Source organism: Aotus nancymaae, unplaced genomic scaffold, assembly GCF_030222135.1.
Source record: "Aotus nancymaae isolate 86718 unplaced genomic scaffold, 86718_ANA_hifiasm-v0.15.2.pri h1tg000077l, whole genome shotgun sequence".
In the NCBI taxonomy this organism is placed as follows: Eukaryota; Metazoa; Chordata; class Mammalia; order Primates; family Aotidae; genus Aotus; species Aotus nancymaae.
Genome location: NW_026988492.1, coordinates 17,990,261 through 18,002,508, shown reverse-complemented (window position 1 = coordinate 18,002,508; position 12,248 = coordinate 17,990,261). Strand labels below are relative to the sequence as shown.

At 43.5% G+C, this 12,248-nt stretch overlaps 1 protein-coding gene across 4 annotated transcripts in view; it reads left to right on the top strand.

Moving 5' to 3' along the window:
* Positions 1 to 3,110: 3,110 nt before the first annotated feature.
* PTER (phosphotriesterase related) overlaps positions 3,111 to 12,248 on the top strand; it is a 79,929-nt gene continuing 70,791 nt past the window's right edge. For 2 of the 4 annotated variants that reach the window (XM_064368401.1, XM_064368403.1), the window contains exon 1: positions 3,111 to 3,195. The gene's annotated coding sequence lies outside the window, so the exon portion shown is untranslated. Of the gene's footprint in view, positions 3,196 to 3,297; positions 3,430 to 12,248 lie in introns of those variants that run through there. The other 2 variants (XM_064368404.1, XM_064368402.1) reach the window with 2 other exon arrangements.

The window sequence follows — 12,248 nt, the reverse complement described above, 5'->3', positions numbered from 1 at the left end:
CCTGAAATAAATCTCCTGTGATTAATTTGAAGTTTCTTTGTAGCTGCTTCTTTCAAAAGAGAAATAAAATCTCTTTACCACTATCTTTTAAGTAAAACCACAGAAATAAGAGCTTGCATATGAAATCCATCACAAATCTTGCTCAGTGGATTTAATGTGGGCAGTGGAGAATTTAGTAACTTCCCTAAAAACTGAAGTCATTTTTTTTTTTTTTTGAGATAGCAGGATCTCTCTCTGTCACCTAGGCTTGAGTTCAGTGGTGTGATCTTGGCTCACTGCAATCTCCATCTCCCAGGTTGAAGCAATTCTCATGCCTCAGCTTCCCTTGCGGCTGGGACTACAGGCACGCACCACCACACCTGGCTAATTTTTGTATTTTTAGTAGAGATGGGGTCTTACCATGTTGGCCAGTCTGGTCTCCAATTCCTGGCCTCAAGTGTTCTGCCTGCCTTGGTCTCCCAAAGTGCTGGGACTACAGGCATGAGCCACCGCTCCTGGCCTGAAGTCATTTTTTCACAAGGACCTCGTGTATAATTTAACATCTGGCAGCATGGACTACTAAAATACATAACATTATAAATAATGGACTTTCAAGCCTCTCTTTAATACCCACTGTCAGGTACACATTTATATGGCTCCGTGCTTGTAGCACACACAAAGTGGGAGTCAGCACTGAAATCACTCTAGAAGCCTCCCTGGATCCATCTCATTATAGAATCTCAGTGTGAACCCCAGTCATTGCTACTAATATCCAACTCTCCCAGCACTCATGCCTCTGCAATTCTTAACCGCTACATTTATTCTTGTCTCTCCCACTCTTGGGCCCTATTTTTTTCCCTTCTCTGTTGCTAGGATTTATCCAGCCACCCTCCTTAATAACCATTTTTTCCCTCAATATCTTCTCCCTGACTGTCCCTTATCAACAAACCCCTTTGCTAAATAACTTCTTGTACTTTTACCCTTAAAAACAAAAAAACAGAGAGCAAGACCTGTATATCCTTTTCTCCTCCTTTTTTTCTGATTTAAATGAATTAATTCATTTCTATTAATCTCGTATCAAAGTGCCCCATTCTCGTCTGGTATGGTGGCTCACGCCTGTAATCCCAACACTTTGGGAGGTCAAGGCGGGTGGATCACTCGAGATCAGGAGTTCGAGACCAACCTGGCCAACATGGCGTAACCGTGTCTCTACTAAAAATACAAAAAATTAGCTGAGCATGGTGGTGCACGCCTGTAATCCCAGCTACTCAGGAGACTGAGGCAGGAGAATCACTTGAACCCAGGAGATTGGACCACTGCACTCCAGCCTGGGTGACAGAGCTAGCCTCCAATTCAAAACAAACAAACAAACAAACAACAACAACAACAACAAAAAGTTCCCCATTCTCTACTAAGAAGGTATAATATCAACTAGTCTGGGTCCCTAAGCCTATCTTTGAACAAGGCACTTGTCTAACTCTATTTTCTTGTCTGTAATTAGAGGCAAATAGCTCAAAAACATAAATTGGTTGCTTAAAAATGTAAACAAAATAACATACACTCATTACAAAACCTGGCAGAGTTGGCCCTGATAAACACCATCTATTATTATTATTAAATCTCTACTTTCCTTTGAAATGACATCTGTATTGTCTGCTCATCTGCATACCTATTTGCTTTCTTCTCAGAATTCGGGATAAAATTAATTGAATAGACCATGTGGTATGGCTCTATTATCCCAACACTTTGGGAGGCTGAGGTGGGAGGATCCTTTGAGCTCAGGAGTTTGAGACCAGGCTGGGCAACATAGTGAGACCTCCATCTCTACAAAAAATACAAATATTAGCTGAGTGTGGTAGTGCACACCTGTAGTCCCAGCTGCTCAGGAGGCTGAGGCAGGAGGATCCCTCGAGCCCAGGAGTTCAAAGCTTCAGTGAGCTATGACTGCACCACTGTATTCCAGCCTGGGCAACAGAGCCATTTCAAAATAATAATAATAATAATTGATTACACTGTGATATTGTTGGGGTTCAGAAAACAGTACCGCAAAATGAAGGCCTGAGAAGCAGCTCTCTCTAGCCTGATGTCCTCCTGCCTCTGGCCCTTCATTCTAGAAACTGGAATCCCTCTTTTCCAAGGTGATTCACAAAAGCCAGAATCCCATATCCCCAAAACCAAGCATAAAACCTAAAGAATGACTCTACTCGGCCCCTGCCTTTCTGTGTCAAAACTGGCCTTAAAGAAATTCTCTGGCCTGCTTTGTTTGACTGTAGGTCATAAGACCTCCATTCCAGAAAGGGTCCTGCCTTATACCCAGAAGGAAGGAACACTGTATAGAAAAGCCAAAAAGAATCTAAACAGAGTTTGCTCACTCACTCAATTAGCATTCGATCAGACCCATTTGGTCCAATCATAGTATTAGATTGGTGCAGAAGTAATTGCAATTTTTACCATTAAAAACCGCAATTACTTTTGCACCAACTGAATACACGGTGGTCCATACTTTTTTGAACCTAAGCATGAAAATGGACCGTTTCCCGGCGTCTTTGGGTTTTCATTCTGAAGGCTCCTGGATCACATAAAGCTATGATCAAGTATGTTTGTACGCCTTTTCTACTATGAAACTGCCTTTCGGCAGTTGATTTTCAGCAAACCTTCGTAGGATGAAGGAGAGGTTTGTCCTTGGCCCCTACAAGACCTAAAGGTATGACTATTTAGCAGCTGCTCCAAGCATCATGTTTTGCCAGCAGACTCACACACACTAAGTTTATTTCAGCCACAGCAAGTACCAGGGCCGGCTACGGAATGTTCCCTTGTTCCAGGCTATTCTATGGAGAATTGAGACTTGGGGGAAATGCCAGTTTTCTTTCCCTTTGGGGCAGATCTCAAATTTTTTCCGTTCGGGTTAGATGCCCTGAATTTTTTTCTATTCAGCCAAACTAGAGAACATTCAAGACAGCGCCTGCAGGCGGGCGTGGCTGCGCAGAGATCTGCCGGGCGCGGCCCGGGACCAGGTGGGGCGTGGGGAGGATTTGAAGGGCGTGGCCTAGGAAGAGATGGGGCGTGGCAAGGGCTCACGGGGCGTGTCTAGGACTCAGTGTGGGCGTAGCCTCGGGACGGGGCGGGGAGAAGACGAGAGGGGGAAGTCGGGGAACAGGGAAGACTGAAAAGGCCCGAGAAGTTGGCCTGGCGGAAGGCGGCGCGTTGTGACCCGAGGTAAGGCGCCTAGGAGTCAGAGCGGGAGCTGGCACTGTGGGCCCAGCAGAAAGAGTTGCGGCCGGGGCTCGCTGCAGAGTTCCTCGCGAGATTCCTGGAAGGAAGGATTTTCTAGCCGCTGGACCTGAGGCCCTGCCGCCTCTCCCCAAGTGCTTGAGGGAAGTTGAAAAGAGCGCCGGTCCCGTGCGGCGCCAGCTCCCTGTGGCTCAGGGCAGTGCCTGGGAGCGTCATCGGGTAGCTGTGCTGGGTGAGGGCGGTTGTTCCCTGTTAATAAGCTTTTTTTTTTTGAATAGCTGCGACTACAGGCATGTGCCACAATGCCCGGATACTTTTTGTAGTTTTTGTAGAGACTGGTTTCGAGCTCCTGGGCTCAATCTGCCTGCCTCGGCCTCCTAAAGTGCTGGCAGTACAGGTCTATTATTTTTTGACGGTTAGTAAAAGCTAATCACCAGGGGTCATATGTCAGTCCTGTGCACTCTCACTTAATCCACTCTGCAGCTCTGTGAAGGATTCTCGTGATACCGACAAAGCTAAGGTACAGAAAGGGTAAGCCACACTGCTGGAAAGTTTAGAAATGAGAAGAAAGTTTAGAGGTGGAGTCTTTCTGACTCCACAGCCTGTGCTGTTACCCTCTTAGACCACCCCATTCTTTGTACATCACAAGTCAGTGGGAACTAAAGGTATACTCTTACGTAGGCAGTAAGAGGGGTTGCCGATTTAAATAACTTTGAACCCAGAATGAGTAGAGACTAATTCGAATTCTGGTTCCAGCTCAGTGACTTTCAACAAGTTGCTTTTCTTTTGCTTTTTTTTTTTTTTAAGACTGGGTCTCACTCTGTCACCCACGCTGGAGTTCAGTGTTGCCATCACAGCTCACTGCAACCTTCACTTCCCCGGTTCAAGTGATCCTCCCAGCTTAGCCTCCTACAGATGCACACCACCAAGCCTGGCTAGTTTTTATTTTCTATTTTATTTTTTGTATTTTTGGTAGAGACGGGGTTTTGCCATTTTGCCCAGGCTGATGTCAAACTCCTGGGCTCAAGCGTCTGCATGCCTGGGCCTCCCAAAGTGCTAGGATTACAGGCATGAGACACTGCGCCTGGCCTGCCTGTCTTTTCTAGACACATTAAGGTAAGTGGTCTCAGGCCGCGTGCAGCGATTCAGGCCTGTAATCCCGGCACTTTGAGAGGCTGAGGCGGGTGGGTCACTTGAAGCCAGGAGTTTGAGACCAGCCTGGCCAACATGGTGAAACCCTTTCTCTACAAAATATTAGCCGAGCCTGGTGGCAAGTGCACCTGTAATCCCAGCTACTGGAGAGGCTGAGGCAGGAAGCAGGAGAATCGCTTGAACCTAGGAGGCAGAGGTGGCTGTGAGCTGATGTCACATCACTACACTCCAGCCTGGGCAACAGAGCAAGCCAAAAAAAAAAAAAAAAAAAGAAAAGGTAAGTGGTCTCTAGGTCTCTAATGGATCTAATAATCTATGGATTTATGAAGATAAGATTATGATTTTATCATTTAATGATACTTTGGGCTACTTTTTTTCTTTTTTAATTGGACAGCCCTCGAACCAGAATAGATTCAGAGGATCTTCCTATTTTGGGTCCAATTTGGTGCTGAAATTACAAGGTAGTCAGGAAGGGTCTGTTTATTCAGTTGAAAAATCAATAAATATGTATTTTAGAGGTCAGTGGGGGAGGATCCACCCAGAAGGGTGGCTAGTGAGATAGGAGGAAAATCAGGACAGTGGCTCTTTTGGAGAGACTTACTGAAAGATCAGTTTCACTGGGCGAATTTCCCCTTCTTGGTGAAGAACGGAAGATACCTTGAATATGGCTGAAGTGAGAAGCATTTCTGAAAAAGAATGCAATTTAATACACTTTAAAGGGTCAGTAAATTTTGAGCCAGATAGGATCGGAGAGCAAGAGAACACAAAAATAGATCATTTAGAATCTGGAGAAGCACATGCCTGTGTACTCAGTGCCAAGCCTTGGCCATAGGGTCCCTGTGACTATTTTAAGTAGATTAAGTGGCCCTGATGCCAGGGTTTTAGAGATTGCTCTCGGATTGAAGCTTAGAGACAAAACAATGAACTCTATTGCATGAGAGGAGCTGGGTAAATGTCCACCTTTGCTTCCATGTGTTCTAGAGTGTTAATACAGGAGGAATGTTTATCCTCAAATATTTTCTTTTTGAAATATTTATTTATTTATTTATTTATTTTTGTAGAGATGGGGTTCTGGTTTTGTTGCCCAGGCTGGTCTTGAACTCCTGGGCTCAAGTGATCCTCCCACCTTGGCCCACAAAAGTGTTGAGATTACGGGCGTGAGCCACGGCACCAGCCAACTTCAAATGTATTAAATGCTTCAGTAAGCCATATAGTAACAATACTGAGAATTTCTGATCAAGCTCTAGTCTGCTCAATATCCCTGTGAATTTGACTGAGATAGTTGTTGAATATTTTTCATACATCAAATGTGGCTTCATTCTGTTTTCTTTAGCTGCTGTTTCGAGTGTATTTTCGGTGGTCCAGGTTTTCCTAGTAAGCTTTTTTTATTGTTGTTTTTGGTGGCAAGGTCTCACTCTGTTGCCCAGATTGGAGTGCAGTGGTGCTGTCTCTGCTCACTGCAACCTCCACCTCCCGGGTTTAAGCGATTCTCCTTCCTCTGCCTCCCGAGCAGCTGAAACTGCAAGCACGCACTTCCACGCCTAGCTGTTTTTTTGTATTTTAGGTAGAGATGGGATTTCATCCTGTTGAGCAGGCTGGTCTTGAACTCCTGACCTCAGAGGATCCACCCACCTCATCCTCCCAAAGCGCTGGGATTACGGGCATGAGCCAGCACAGCCAGCCCTTAATAAGACTTTTATTACAAAAGGCTTCTCATTCATAGACGTCCTCTCTTACTTAAAAAAAAATAAAAGAAAAAAAAGAAAAGGAAAATATCTGGTTCCATTTGGCATAAACTGGCTCTGTGGTTCTACCTATTTTGTCGAAACAGTAACCACTCAGTAGAAATACCTCTCCGCCTGCTCAGCGTGGGAGCTGTGTTAGCCATTTCCCTATCCCCTTCCAGGTAGGTATGTCCATGTGACTTGTTTGGCCAATGAAAGACAAGTGGAGTGACCTGTGTCACTTCCAGGTAAAAGCGTGTGAAAAGCCAGTGAAAGATCTGTCACAATCACTTTCCCTCTGCCACAGTGACCATCCAGATAGAGGCAGCGCTGTCAGCCCGGGTCATAGAAAGAGGACAGTGAACGGAGCCCCCTTCCATACTGTGTTAGACATATACGATGAGCTAGAAATAAACTTTTGTTGTGTTCAGACCCTGAGATTTGGGGATTTGTGTGTTACTGTGGCCTGCCTGGTCAAGCCTGCGTAGTGAATATTATCAGATAAGCCACGTGTTTGGGGATTTCTGGCTCAGGTTTACCAGACACCTTGGGAGCATCGGGGAGGGTGCTGAAAGAGGCTTGTCCTATGAATCGTGCTCCTTTTACTGTGTGGGAGTTGTCAGGTGTGCTGTTCCCATCATGCCCCAGTCTGCTTTGTGATTTTAATCAAAAGTGGCAAAAATGGCATTTAGATGTTTAATCATATTCCGTAAGGGCAGACTGTGTTAAAGTGTAAAATACGTAAAGCCTCGGTGCGTGGAAGGGATAGGAATCAAGGCTTTCATTTTTACTTTGAAAAACACAATTTATATATTTTTAACAATTTTCAGTGCACTTCCAAGTTTTCCAATACAGAGGAATGTTCGTGGGTGAGCTGTGAAAAGATGATTCTTCCCAAATGCAGTTATCAGTGGATGCATTTCAGAAATTATTTTGTCACTGAAGGACATTTGAAATGAATCATCCATACTTACCATTGACTAATACATTTTTTTTCAGGCAGTTTCAAGGAGTATTTTAAATATGATTTCCTGGCTATCTGATTTCAGATCTAAGAGTATCAGACTTAGGTTTTGCTATGAATGTCCTGGGGGCAATGCGTTCACTCTTTTATTCTGAGTTAAACAGAAGTGAAGCAGGGAGCATTGTGCTTTGGGCAGAGCTGTGCTGTATTCTTAAGGGACGCTGGCTATAAATCCAGTCTCCCTAGAGGTTAGCAATCAAAGTTCTCCCCCTCTCATACTCAGGCAAGTGATATGATGATGATAAATTGCTTGGACATGACTGCCCCAAGCACTAGTGTGATGAATTGTGTTGTTCAGGGCAGGACGGAAGATCTCCTATTGTCAGTCTGCAATGCTAAGTATTGGCAGTGTTCGTAAATAGCCTTTTGCCACTCGTGGTCTCTGCTTTACATATTAAATTCTCTGTTTTCACAGGTTGTGGTTCGTAGTCATCTGTGTCCTCCACTGAATTCACTTATATAGTCAGCCTTTCTCTTTTTTCTCCTGTTTCCTACTCCTTAAAAGGGTGGGATGTGCTCACTTGTATATGGTAAACATTCAATTCTTTCTTCACAGAAACTGTTAAAATAGTAATTATTAGTTCTTTTCGTTAAATCAAACATAAAGCAGCTTATCTTGCAGTGGCTTAATTGGGTAATTATTTGGCATTTGAAAAGCACTTTGAAGAGAATATTGGTAAATATTGTTAATTTCATGCTCTTTTGTGTACCTGAAATCCCATTGTGACCACAAAATTCTTGGTTTATTGTGTACCCACAAAATTTCTTTCCTGATGTGGCTTACGGTTTTCAAAATTATATGTGTATTGATTTTTTTAAATATTTTAAATATTTTCATAAACTCTCAAAGTTATCTCATGTTTATACCTTCCCAAGTCTACACGTCTCATATCCTACATTCCTTGTATACCCGAAAGGTTAAATGTTATCAGTCTTGCTCTCTAAAAGTTTGGAGGACAGATAAAGCCTGTCCATGTAATTGAATAGTTGAAATAAAGATTTATTTGGTCAGAGTCCATATACTGAGCTGTCATCTGATTGTCATCAGAATTTGTTTAAAAGAGTTAGGTTGGCCAGGCATGGTGGCTCATGCCTGTAATCCCAGCACTTTGGGAGTCCAAGGTGGGAGGATTGCTTGAGCCCAGGAGTTCAAGACCAGCCTGGACAACATAGTGAGACGCCCCCATCTCACTAAGTGATTCTCCTGTCTCAGCCTCCTGAGTAGCTGGAACTACAGGTGCACACCACCACACCCAGCTAATTTTTTTTGTATTTTTGATAGAGACAGGGTTTCATCATGTTGATCAGGCTGGCCTCGAACTCCTAACCTCAGGTGATCTGCCCACCTGAGCCTTCCAAAGTGCTGGGATTACAGGCATGAGCCAACATGCCGGGCCCTTAATAAGACTTTTATAACAAAAGGTTTCTCATTCATAGACATCCTCTCTTAAAAAAAAAAAAAAAAGAAGAAGAAGAAAAAGGAAGAAAAATCAAATGTCTATTAAATAGGTAAATAAATAAATAGTTAGATTGACTCTCATGTGCCTGGCCAGCTCTTTTGACAGATTTTCTTCCCTCTCTATGAATTCAGAGCCCCCAGGTCAGGCATGGTGTCTCATGCCTGTAATCCTAGCACTTTGGGAGGCCAAGGTAGGTGGATCACTTGAGGTCAGGAGTTTGAGACCAGCCTGGTCAACATGGCAAAATTCTGTCTCTACTAAAAATACAAAAATCAGCCAGGTGCACGCCTGTAATTCCAGCTACTCGGGAGGTTGAGGCAGGAGAATGGTTTAAATCTGGGAGGTGAAGGTTGCAGTGAGCCAAGATTGTGCTATTGAATTCCAGCCTAGGTGACAGAGCGAGACTGTCTAAAAAAAAAAAAAAAAAATTCAGAGTCCCCAGGCGTAATTAAGGGCCATTTCTGTAGCTTACATTAGATAACCTTTGTTACTTACTATAATTATTTGCTGGGTCTGCCCTCTCAAAGTACCACAAACTGGGTGGCTTAAACCACAGTTTTATTTTCTCACAGTTTTGGCAGCTGGAAGTCCCAGATCAAGGGGTCAGCAGGGTGGCCTCTCCTGAGGCCTCTTTCTTTGGCTCGTAGATGGCTGTTTTCTCTCTGTGCATGTCTGTGTGCTAATCTTTTATGGGGACACCAGTCCTATTGGATTGGGACCTACCCTAACCATCATCTCATTTTAACTTCATTACCTCTGCAAAGACGCTATCTGCAAATACAACCACATCCTAAGGTGCCGAGGGTTAGGGAGACAATACACAGATTTTGAGGGAGACACAGTTGAGCCCATAATGCTACTCTACAATAGTAATGGTCTGTTTGGAAACAATGTTTTTGGAGTTATTTTCATTGATTGTTAAATTTGACCTTCCAAGTGACCACGCAGCTTTGGAGAATCTCTTCGGTCCAGGAACTTTTTTTTTTTTTAACTAACATTACTTGGAGGAGAGCTTAATGCTTATGACTTTAAACATTTATGTAATTAGGTAAAAAGGAAGCAACCTTATTAAATGAATTGGCTAGAGTTCATCGAGCAGTTAAGAAAAAAATGGACGTAATCAAGCGTACCTTGCAGTCTGAACGACAAACATCCAAATATCTGCTGTTACAACTCACAGATATTTTTACCCAAAATTTCCTCAGTGAATCAGAAGCTTACTATGATTAGTCCATGTCCTTACTTGTACCATCAGAAAGGGCAAAAGGAGCCAAATGATGCTGTGGTCCTATCTCAGCTCTTTCTATAAGGTGTTATCTTCTGCTCATCTTGCTTAAATATATTATGTCTTATTACTGTCCCGATATTATTGACTGAAAACAGAAAGGTCTCTGAGGAGAGATGTGAGCCTAAGAAGCTACAAAAGCTCTTTTCTTTTGTTTTTGTTTTTTTTTTTTTGAGACAATGTCTCACTCTGTCACCCAGACTGAAGTGTAGTGGTAATCACAGCTCACTGCAGCCTCGAGCTTCTGGGCTAAAGCGATCCTCCTGAGTAGCTGGGATTGCAGGAGCTCCACACCGTGCCTGGTTCATTTAATTTTTTGTTGTTTTTTTTTGGATAGAAGACCTACAGGGAACTTTATCATCTTGATTTTATCCTCACTAGGACACTACCCCTTGAGAAGACCAGGTTGGCTCCTGGCACAGGTATATGCCTGGTTAATTAAAAAAAATTTTTTTGTAGGGATGGGGTCTCACTCTGTTGCCCAGGCTGGTCTCCAACTCCAGGGCTCAAGTGATCCTTCTGCCTTGGCCTCCCAAAGTGCTGGGATCTCAGGCTGGGATTACAGGCGTTTGCCACCATGCCCAGCTAATTTTTGTATTTTAGTAGAGATGGGGTTTCACCATGTTGGCGAGACTCATCTTGAACTCCTGACCTCAGGGACAATCTGCCTGCCTCAGCCTCCCCAAGTGCTGCAGATTACAGGTGTGAGCCACCACACCTAGCTAGCAAAGCTCTTATATTCAAAGAAATATTGGAGTATGGGAAGGCACAGAAGGCCTCAGTTTGACATTGTCTATCCATTCTGTGATGCATACTATCTTTGATTCTGACAAGCTTTTACAGTGTTCCTTCTGAATAGAATAATAGTTTTTTTGAGTCCTTAAAAAAATCTTTTGTAGTAAATTGGTAGTCGGAACTATTAGAGGGTTGTTACATGGGTATATAAGAGTATACAGGTAAAATTTGGGGTTTTGAATGGGCTGTAAAACACTTTTCCTTTTAAAACTGTTTTAAGTGGAAATTTATTGTTGAAGCTGTGTGATGGATGTGTAGGGGTTCACTATACTATGCTCTCACTTGTGAATTTTTGAAAATGTCTGTATTAAAAAGTTTAAGTAGAAGTTTTTTTTAAAGGCGAAGAAATGAATGAAATATATGGCCTCCTGTGATGCAAAATTTGATAGTTATTTAAGGGACAGATTAAATGAGGTATTCATACCTATGTTAGACAATAGTAAGTTGAATATGGTTTTAACTACCAATCACTCTGGAGAAAAGTATTATTGAGGCTGGGCATGGTGGGTCACGCCTGTAATCCCAGCTACTCAGGAGGCTGAGGCAGGAGAATGGCTTGAACCTGGAAGGCGGAGGTTGCAGTGAGCTGCGATTGTGCCACTGCACTGCAGCCTGGGCTAGAGAATGAGTGAGATTCTGTCGCAAAAAAAAAAAAAGAAAATTATTGTTCAAACCCTTATCCAAGAGTAGCTGGAAGACCATCTTCCCCAGTTTTGGCATAGATTATTTGAGACATGTTTTTATTTATCCTTCTCTGGCATATGACATGCCTGTTACTTCTATGAGTCAGTGCCTTTTTCCCAGTTAGCATTTCCCAGGCTCTCAGGCTGCAATTTCTCCAAGTTCAGTCTTTGATTTCAGAGCCTGTCTGTTAGCTGTGACGCAAAGCCAGGGAACACAGAAACTTACAAAGAGGCCACTTGCCTCCGACGCACCAGTACACCATGTGTGTCTAGTGCCTTCTGCCCATACCTTCTCTAAAAACATTCTCCACTGTTCCAGGAAGGGTCCTACAGGCTGACATCAAGGAAGCCATGCTCTGTCCTTGTTTAAAGAACACTGCCTCCTGAGGGGCTGGCACAGGCAGAGCCCATCCAAGTCCTCCAGCCTCCACTTCTAGGGTTAGACATTGTCCTGGACCCGTGAGTCTTGCTCACATTTCTGCATAAGCGTCGGGCCTGACATAGATTCCCTTTTGCTTCTGTGCTGCTTTGAGCTTGCCCCGTTACCATTTAGTAAAGTGCATCTTTAACTGTGTGCCAAGTATTTGGAGCAGCTCAGTGCATAAGTGGTAAAGAATTTGCTATTTCAAATACTGACATTACTGAGACTTTGACTTGCAGCCATAGTTGATCTTGAATGTTTGGGAGTGGGGAGAAGGCTCTTACAAATAGAGTTGTAGTGCGCCCTGCCCCACAACTTTTTTTTGAGACGGAATTGCTCTGTCACCCAGGCTGGAGTGCAGTGCTGCAATCTCGGCTAACTGCAACCTCCGCCTCCCGGGTTCAAGCAATTCTCATGCCTCAGCCTCCCAAGTAGCTGAGATTGAAAGCATGTGCCTAATACCTGGATAATTTTTTGTATTTTTACTGGAGACA